The following is a 10739-nucleotide window of genomic DNA, read 5'->3' as shown; positions in this document are numbered from 1 at the left end:
ATTTTTCAGACACAAATATATCTGCTGAAAATAGTCTGGTGTAGGCCCGAGAAATACAAGTGTGGTTTTGCAGTTCCACGGTACAAACCTCTGTATTATCCACTTTTGGGCCATTTGTATCTAAATAAAACAGTTTGAGTGTGTCGCTCACTGTTCAGCCGCAAATATATATATATTTTAAAAAGCCAGGTATACACCAGTAAATTATTACTGTCGTTTTGATGTTCCACGGTAAAACATCTCTATTATCCTGTTTTTGGCATTTTTTGCTGTATAAACATAATAATAGTGTCTCCCTGATTTTTCAGACACAAATATATCTGTTGAAAATAGTCTGGTGCAGGCCAGAGAGACAGAAGTGTGCTTTGCTGTTCCACGGTAAAAAATCTCTATTATCCTGCTTTTTGCATTTTTTTCTGTAAAAAAAAAAAAATAGTGTCTCCCTGATTTTTCAGACATAAATATATCTGTTGAAAATAGTCTGGTGTAGGCCAGAGAGACAGAAGTGTGCTTTTGCTGTTCCACGGTAAAAAATCTCTATTATCCTGCTTTTTGCATTTTTTGCTGTACAAAAAAAAAAAAAAAATAGTGTCTCCCTGATTTTTCAGACACAAATATATCTGTTGAAAATAGTCTGGTGTAGGCCAGAGAGACAGAAGTGTGATTTTGCTGTTCCACAGTAAAAAATCTCTATTATCCTTCTTTTTGCATTTTTTGCTGTAAAAAAAAAAAAAAAAAATAGTGTCTCCCTGATTTTTCAGACACAAATATATCTGTCGAAAATAGTCTGGTGTAGGCCCGAGAAATACAAGTGTGGTTTTGCAGTTCCACGGTACAAACTTCAGTATTATCCACTTTTGGCCCATTTGTATCTAAAAAAAACAGTTTGAGTGTGTCGCTCACTGTTCAGCCGCAAATATATATATATTTGAAAAAGCCTGGTATACACCAGTAAATTATTACTGTGGTTTTGATGTTCCACGGTAAAACATCTCTATTATCCTGTTTTTGGCATTTTTTTCTGTATAAAAATAATAATAGTGTCTCTCTGATTTTTCAGACACAAATATATCTGTTGAAAATAGTCTGGTGTAGGCCGGAGAGACAGAAGTGTGTTTTTGCTGTTCCACGGTAAAAAATCTCTATTATACTGCTTTTTGCATTTTTTGCTGTAAAAAAAAAAAAAATAGTGTCTCCCTGATTTTTCAGACACAAATATATCTGTTGAAAATAGTCTGGTGTAGGCCCGAGAAATACAAGTGTGGTTTTGCAGTTCCATGGTACAAACCTCTGTATTATCCACTTTTAGTCCATTTGTATCTAAAAAAACAGTTTGAGTGTGTCGCTCACTGTTCAGCCGCAAATATATATATATTTTAAAAAGCCTGGTATACACCAGTAAATTATTACTGTGGTTTTGATGTTCCACGGTAAAACATCTCTATTATCCTGTTTTTGGCATTTTTTGCTGTATAAAAATAATAATAGTGTCTCCCTGATTTTTCAGACACAAGTATATCTGTTGAAAATAGTCTGGTGTAGGCCAGAGAGACAGAAGTGTGCTTTTGCTGTTCCACGGTAAAAAATCTCTATTATCCTGCTTTTTGCATTTTTTGCTGTAAAAAAAAAAAAAAATAGTGTCTCCCTGATTTTTCAGACACAAATATATCTGTTGAAAATAGTCTGGTGTAGGCCCGAGAAATACAAGTGTGGTTTTGCAGTTCCACGGTACAAACCTCTGTATTATCCACTTTTGGGCCACTTGTATCTAAAAAAAAAAGTTTGAGTGTGTCGCTCACTGTTCAGCCGCAAATATATATATATTTTCAAAAGCCTGGTATACACCAGTAAATTATAACTGTGGTTTTGCTGTTCCACGGTAAAAAATCTCTATTATTCAGGTTTTGGTAGTTTTTTCCGTAAAGAAAAACAGTAGTGTCTCCTGACTGTTGTGACACAAAAATATATCTGTTGAAAATAGTCTTGTGTATCCCCGACATCCCAGTGTGGTTTCGCAGTTCCACGGGTCAAATCGCTGTACTATCCAGTTTTGGGCCTTTGGTCCCAAAAAAAAAAGCAGTTTGAGTGTGTCGCTCACTGTTCAGCCGCAAATATCTCTATTTAAAAAAGTGTGGTATACCCCAGTAAACAATAACTGTGGTCTTCCTCTTCCACGGTTCTAATCTACTCTTTATTACCCTTTTTCCATTGATAGTGCAAGTGTAAGCTATTTTACTTCATTTACAATGGGCAAGGCGCGTGGCAAGGGACGTGGAAGTGGACGTTCTGGTGATGGTTCGTGCAGAGGACGGGGCCGTGGCCAAGGTGAAAATGTGCCACAACCAACAGCCACATCTTCTCGCTCCCACTTCTTGACCGAATTACTAGGGAAGCACAGAACAACAGCAGTATTGAGAACTGATCAGTGTGAACAGGTTATTAATTGGATAGCAGACAATACTTCCAGTTACCTGGGCACCACCACCTCCGTCTGTCTTCCACACGGTCAACTCTTAGTAGCCGTGAGTCTCGACCGCATACTCCTCCTCACCCTGATGCTCCTTCCTCCCACCATGCCGAGTGTCGTCAGACAGCAAGTGATCCCACACTTGGACACTCTGAAGAGCTGTTCACTGGTCCATTTCCATATTTGGGCCCCTCGCCTGATACGCTTGAAGTGGTCGAAGAGGAGATCCCATGTTGCGATGCCCAAATATTTGAACAGCCACGGCCACAGGAAGTCGACGTTGGCAATCTGTCACAAGAGGTGGACGATGACGAGACACAATTGCCAGGAAGTGAGGAGGAGGATCGTGGTGCCCAAGTGGAAGAGTAGGAGGTGGTGGATGATCTAGTAACTGACCCAACGTGGAAGGAGGACATGCAGAGTGAGGCCAGCAGCACACAGGGGGAGGGAGGCAGAGTACCCCAACAGGCAGGAAGAAGCAGTGTGGTGGCCGCAAACAGAAGGCAGGCAACCGCTCCCCGTAACACCAACACGAGGGACATTGCCAGTACAAGCGGTAGGTCTTCCAGAGTCTGGAATTTTTTTAAAGACTCTGCTGATAACCCCAAAAAGGCCATATATTCCACCTGCCATGCCAGCATCAGCAGGGGTGACAATACTATCAGCCTGACCACCACCAGCATGATCAGGCACATGGCAGCAAAGCACCCGACTTTGTGGGGCGAAACCCAGGGTCCACGACCAGTGTCAGCGGGTGTCACCACTGCTTCTTCCACTGTTGTGCGTGCAATAGAACCCCCTGTTGTGTGTGCAAGGCAATCCCCTGTCCATACTGCATGTAAAGATGCCCCCTCCTCTCAGTCTTCACTTGTTATGGCAGTTTCTCAAGAAACAGCATCAACGTCCACGTCCCCCCGCAGCGTTCAATTGTCCATATCCCAGACCTTTGAATGAAAGCGGAAATTCGCAGCTAACGCCCCACAGGCCACAGTCCTAAATTCGCAAATTTCATGACTGCTTGCATTGGAAATGCTGCCTTTTAGGCTGGTGGAGACGGAATCCTTCCGCAATCTTATGGCGGTGGCCGTCCCTCGGTACTCGGTCCCCAGCCGACACTATTTTGCCCGGAGTGCCATCCCCGCACTACACAAGCACGTGTCCCAAAGCATCTGCCGTGCCCTCAACAACGCAGTTACTGGGAGAGTCCACCTGACAACGGACACGTGGACAAGTGCTTGTGGCCAGGGACGGTACATCTCTCTGACGGCACACTGGGTAAACATAGTGGAAGCCGGGACCCAGTCGGACCTTGCGACGGAACACATCCTCCCCACACAGAGGATTGCGGGCCCTATGTCAGTCAGAGTTGCCCCCACAGTGTACAGCTCCTGCGCATCCTCCTCCTCCTCCTCATGTTCAGCCTCCATCTCAGATATCACCACATCAGTTACAAGCTGGAAGCATTGCAGTACTGCCTCCGCCAAGCGGCAACAGGCTGTGCTGAAACTCATAAGCTTAGGTGATAAACCTCACATTGCTTGTGAGTTGTGGACAGCTGTGAAAGAGCAGGCAGATCTGTGGCTGAGACCGCTGAACCTACATCCCGGCATGGTCGTGTGTGACAATGGCCATAACCTGGTGGCGGCTCTGAGGCGAGGTGAGATCACACACGTACCATGCCTGGCTCATGTGCTTAACCTCGTGGTTCAGCGGTTTCTTAAATCGTACCCCGAGTTGCCAGATCTGCTCGTGAAAGTACGCCGCCTGTCAGCTCATTTTCGCAAGTCGGCTACAGCTTCCGCCGCCCTTGCTGTGTTACAGCAGCGTTTGCAGCTTCCGGCACACCGACTGGTGTGTGATGTCCCCACACGTTGGAACTCTACCCTCCACATGTTGCAAAGGATTTGTGAGCAGAAGAGAGCAGTTGTGGAGTACCAGCTGCAACAAGGCCGTCGATATTCTGGTCAGACTCCACACATAAGACCTCAGGAGTGGACCTGGATGTCTGACATATGTACCATCCTGACAAACTTTGAGGAGGCCACCAAGATGGTGAGTGGCGATGACGCCATCATTAGTGTCAGCATCCCACTTGTCTGTCTTTTGCAACGCTCTCTGCAGAGAATTAAAGAGGAGGCATTGCAGCCAGAGTATGATGAGATGGATCAAGAAACCGTAGCGGGCGATTACACACAGCCCAGCCTCATCTCATCCCAACGTGCATTGGGGGACAATGAGGGAGAGGAGGAGGAGGAGGAGAAGGAGGAAGAACAGGAGTTGCTATCATGCGTTGTAGATGGTAGTACCTGTACAAGTGTCATACCGTTGGTTCAGCGTGGGTGGCCTGAGGACAGGGGGGAGGAGGAAGAGGAGGAGGAGAGCATGGTCAGTCGTCATCTTGGTGAGGACACGGAAATCTTGCCCATTACCAGTCTGGCACGCATGGCTGACTTTATGGTACGCTGCCTTAACTGTGACCTTCGCGTTGTCAAAATGTTGGGTGACAGTCATTACTGGTTGGTGACACTTGTAGACCCCCGCTACAAGGAGAACTTTCACTCTCTTATTCCTGAGGTGGAGAGGTCTACAAAAATGGGGCAATACCAGAAGGCCCTTGCTGCAGAACTCTTAAAAAAACTCCCATCTGAACACGCTAGCGGCAGAGGTCACAGTTCGTTGCCCAACCAAGGCGTACAGGCGAGAGAGATGCAACTCCAATCCAGCAGAGGCAGGGGAACACTGTCAACATTCTGGGACAGTTTTCTGACACCCGCCCAGCTTACAGGTCCTGAGGCGCGGGGTACTCTCACAAGGAGTGGAAAGTTTCAAAAGATGGTGAGGGAGTACCTTGCCGATCGTACCAGCGTCCTCCGTGATTCCTCTGTGCCTTTTAATCATTGGGTATCCAAGCTGGACACTTGGAATGAACTCGCTCTGTACGCCTTGGAGGTCCTGGCCTGCCCTGCCACTAGCGTGTTATCGGAGCATGTTTTTGGTGCCGCTGGGGGAATTATAACTGATAAGCGCACTCGCCTGTCAACTGACAATGCTGACAAGCTGACCCTTATCAAAATGAAAAAGGGCTGGATTGGGCCAGACTTCTCATCACCACCAAATGACAGCAGAGTAACATAAAGTCAAATTCACTGTGTTATTTCGGGAGGTGTATTCCCATGCATCGCTTCACACCCACACATGGGTATACGCTTCCTCATTTCGGCTGTTTTTTGCTCTTCTCCTTATCCTCAGCCTCCACGACCACTATACCACCAGGGTGACCGTGGTCCATGTTGCCAGCATTGCAAGTTCCTCTGTCCTAATTTTTGGCAGCTTTTGCTTGGAAGGCATAGGCAAAGACTATGGGAGACCCACTCCCCAGTAATGGGAATAATGTTTTTAATATGCTGTACTGCATGGCTCTTGTAAGGGACATTGCAAGTTCCCCCTTCCTAATTTTTGGCAGCTTTTGCTTGGAAGGCATAGGCAAAGACTATGGGAGACCCACTCCCCAATAATGTGAAAAATGTTTTTAATATGCTGTACTGCATGGCTCTTGTAAGGGGCATTAAAATCGTCTTGTTAAGCTACTGTGACCTCCACGTCTCTTCCACAGGGAATTGATATTGTCTTTTTATTCCACTTTAACCTCCACCACTCTTCCAAGGGGCATTGATATTGTATTTTTATTCCACTGCGACCTCCACCACTCTTCCAAGGGGCATTAAAACCGTCTTGTTAAGCTACTGTGACCTCGACGTCTCTTCCACGGGGCATTGATATTGTCTTTTTATTCCACTGTAACCACCACCATTCTTCCAAGGGGCATTAAAACTGTCTTGCTAAACCACTCTGAACTCCACGTCTCTTCCAAGGGGCATTAAAACCATCTTGTTAAGCTACTGTGACCTCCATATCTCTTCCAAGGGGCATTAAAACTGTCTTGTTAAACCACTCTGAACTCCACGTCTCTTCTAAGGGGCATTAAAACCGTCTTGTTAAACCACTCTGAACTCCACAGCTCTTCCAAGGGGCATTGACATGTTGTTTTTTATCACCTCTAACCTCCACGACTCTTGCAACGGGCATTGCATTTCCTCCTAATTTTTGTCAGCTTTTGCTTTTCAATGCATAGGCGAACACTAAGGGAGACCCACTCCCCAATAATGGGTAGAAGGTTTTTAATACGCTGTAATCCACGTCTGTTTCAAGGGGCATTGCAGTGCCTAAAAATTTTTGGAAAGCCTTCCATTCCCTGCTTAGGCCAACAGTGTACAGGAGACCCAGTTGCTATAAATGGAAAAAACGGTTTAGTTAAGGCCCTCTGACCTCTATGTCACTTCCAAGGGGCATTGGAGTGCCTCGAAATTTTTGGTAGGCATTGCATTCACTGTATGCCTTATAACTGTGTAGCTGAACCGCTCCTTTTGGTACAGAAACATATCCTACAAGACATGTGTGGTTGGCTGGCCTGATATTGATGTGAATGGTCCCTGTTCCTCCTGCTCTTTCTCCTTTGCCACCACCTCATCCATCATTCATCACCTGAAGCTTTGTTTTAACGGGAGTCATAGAACTGGGATAGTAGCAGGAAAATATCCAGCAATCCTCGAAGGAGGTAGAATATGCGCCAAAACGCTGACCACCTCAGGCCTATCTGCTACTACATACATGCGCTTGCATTCCAAGGAACAGAAAGCTAAGGAGGTGGATGGCCTCATGATCATGAATAATTTACTCGTTGTGTAGGAGGCTGACCACTGCTTCTGTCTACCTTCTGAACTTTGTGTTGAAGCCTGATTGACCCAGGACCCGCAATACTCTATGTCTGGAGGACGTGTTGCATCCCAGTGTCCAACTGTGTCCCGGCTTCCACAATATTAACCCAGTGTGAAGGCGTCAGTGAGATGGACCATTCCTGGCCACATTCACTTGTCTACGTGTTTGTGGTTAGGCTGTCCTTCCCACTAAATGCACTGGGGAGGGCACAGGTAATGTTTTGGTATGCGCGCTTGTGTATAATGCGCACCGGGACAAATAGGGGCAGCTGGGGACCGTTTCTGGACACAATGCCACCCCCACACGGCTGGGGACTGTGTGTGGGCACCCGGCTGCGGGGCGGCTGGGGACTGAGTATGGACACCCGGCCGCCCCCTGGCGGCTGGGGACCAAGCGTGGACACCCGGCCGCCGGGCGGCTGGGGACTGAGTATGAATACCAGGCTACCGACGCAGCCATGACGTGGTGGCCAGATTCCACCTCCACATGCCTAAAAGGCCCAATTTCAAGTGCAAGCAAGCTAGCAGTATGGTATTGCAGCCTGGGGGTGGGTGGGTGGCAGGCTGCATACTTGCGCTTGTATTGCAAGTTATGGGGGAGGTACAATTGAACACTGCCCTGGGACAAGGACTTGCACGGGGATAGTTGCAAGTCTGCATCTTCTGATGCGGCAAGGATCACTTCTGATGGGCACACTTTTAGGCAATGACCTAGGTGTCAGAGATGCTTCCAGGGGTCTTCCCCATGCTGTTCCCATGTCTTTTTAGCACTGTATGCATGTGTCACACAGCACATGGCCAGATAAGGTTGTAAAATGTTAAAATGACATTTCCCAGTGAATGCATTTGTCACGGTTGAAAGCAATACAAACGTGCAAAAACGCATAAAAAATGCTACTTGTGAACATAGCCCATGGTGTGGAGGAGTATTTTTGTTTTTGGTTATTTATTTTACCTTATACACAAGTCTTTACCCTGGAAAAGATGTTCCTTAACCCCTTTCCGACCTGGTCAGTAATAGTACGCACCAGGTCGGGAAGGCCGGTTCAGCGGGGGCTCCGGCGGTGAGCCCGCACTGAAGCGAGCACATGTCAGCTGATTATTGGAATCGCAATCCACCCGCGGCTGTTAACATGTTAAATCTCTGACAGTGGCATTTAACTCGTGCTTCCGGGAGTCCTAAGCCCCGCCCATCAGTGACCCCGTCACGTGATCGCGGGTCACCAATGGGTGGGCATGACAACTCAGGGTCTGCAGCAGACGCCTGTGGTTGTCATGTCTCAATTGCTATGAGCGCCACCTAGTGGTCAGCGCTCATAGCAAGTGAGCATTTATCCTGCATACAAGCGATCTGCTCATCGCTTGTATGCAGTAGAAGCAATCAGACAACTGCTGCTTCTAGTCTCCTCTGGAGACTATAGAAGCAAGCAGAAAGTGTAAAAAAAAAGTTTTTTTAAAAAAAAAAATATATATCTAAAAGTTTAAGTCACCCCCCTTTTGCCCCATTCAAAATAAAATATATGTATATAAAAAAAAACCCACATACACATATTTGGTATTGCTGCGTTCAGAATCGCCCGATCTATCAATATAAAAGAAGAATTAATACAATCAGTAAACGGCGTAACGAGAAAAAAATTTTAAACGCCAGAATTAAGTTTTTTTGGTCGCTACAACTTTGCATTAAAATGCATTAACGGGTGATCAAAACATCGGATCTACCCCAAAATGGTATCAATAAAAACGTCAGCCCGGCTCGCAAAAAATAAGCCCTCACCTGGCCCCACATCCCGAAAAATGGAGAAGCTAAGGGTCTCGGAAAATGGCGTCATTTTTTTTTGTTTTTTTAGCAAGCTTTGGATTTTTTTTTCACCACTTAAATAAAAAAGAACCTATACATGTTTGGTGTCTATGAACTCGTAACGACCTGGAAAATAATGATGGCAGGTCAGTTTCAGCACTCTGTGAACGTGGTAAAAAAAGGACCCAAAAAACAACTGTGGAATTGCATTTTTTTTGCAGTTTCACTGCACTTGGAATTTTTTTCCCATTTTCCAGCACACGATATGGTAAAACCAGTGATGGTGTTTAAAAGTACCATGGCCATATTGAACGAAAATTAAAAAAGTTCTGGCTCTGGGAAGAAGGGGAGCAAAAAAGGAAAACACAAAAACAGAAAGACCCATGGTCGCTAAGGGGTTAACATATTTCACAGGAAAGCACTTTCACTTTCATTTTTGAACGTTTTATTGTGAGCCTGTAAAAGTGGCTTAATACCTCTGACCACGTTGTTGACAGCAGTGACCTGGGGGTCAGAAATGCTTCCAGGGGCGATCCCCATGCTGTCCCCATGTCATTTGAGCACTGTCACTATCGTTTTGGGCACTTTTTAGGCTTTCTACAGACTGGCGGGGGAGCCGCCGCAAAAATGTTCGGGTCTCCCATAGACTAAAATTGGGCTCATTGCTCGGGTCGAGCACCCGAGTATCACAGTGAGCTCGGCCCGAGCTTCGAGCACCCGAGCATTTTAGTGCTCGCTCAACACTACTCATTAGTAATTCTATAGATACATCCAATGCACACACAAAGCAACCTGGCAGAATAGATCTGACTATGTAGTCACATAATTGATTTATTCGTGCAGATAGCAGCTAAACTTTTCTTCCTCATTAGATAACTCAATCTCTGATTTTGCCTGGAAATATGTACTCCCTTTATAGCTACCCAGGTTCTTAATTCTATAGATAATTGCAGCTGTGTGGGGTAGATTAGCACAGATAATATAGAGTCGTTTTACATATACAGCGCATGGTGTGTATATGTAGGTTTGGGGATGAATGCTGTTTTTATATGTTTTTATATGTCTGATACCTCTGACCTTGTGTCAGGACATCTCAAGTAGTGTTGAGCCACCCCCGTAGTGTTCGAGTTCGGTTCGGTTCGTCGAACACCCGTGTGTTCGCCGAACTGTTCGTCGAACTGTTCGACGAACACCTTCGAACACCGTTAAAACCAATGGCAGGCAAACAAAAACACATAGAAACACATAGAAAACACCTTCAAAGGTGTCCAAAAGCTGACAAACTGCTCAGAAGACATAACTAACACATGGAAAAGTGACAAGTACATATAGTCATGCGAAAATAAAAGAGGTGGAGGAGTAAAAGGAGGGGGAGACACAGATATAGGCATGTCATGCCCTTCTAAAATCCAAAAAGTGAGAAGCCGACACGGCCAGTCCGCTCCTGCCCGTGCCACCTCCGTGTCGCCGGGTTTGTGCCAGAGCCGCGGTGAACCCTGATGGCCAGCCCCCCTCTCCCAATACTGGTGCCTGTCCGCTGGTGGGTCGAGCGAGCCCCCCTGTGGTGGAGGCAGCTCTAAGCTTTTTAATTTAAATTGTCTCTCTAATTTGAATGAATACACTTTAAATCCATTTACAAGGATCTATTGGAGGGCAAGTCTCATGCCAGCAGCCGCGTAATTCCAGCTCCAGTAGC

Source organism: Phyllobates terribilis, unplaced genomic scaffold, assembly GCF_046119375.1.
Source record: "Phyllobates terribilis strain yellow unplaced genomic scaffold, ASM4611937v1 Scaffold_3__8_contigs__length_932513732, whole genome shotgun sequence".
In the NCBI taxonomy this organism is placed as follows: Eukaryota; Metazoa; Chordata; class Amphibia; order Anura; family Dendrobatidae; genus Phyllobates; species Phyllobates terribilis.
This window is presented reverse-complemented; position numbering follows the sequence as displayed.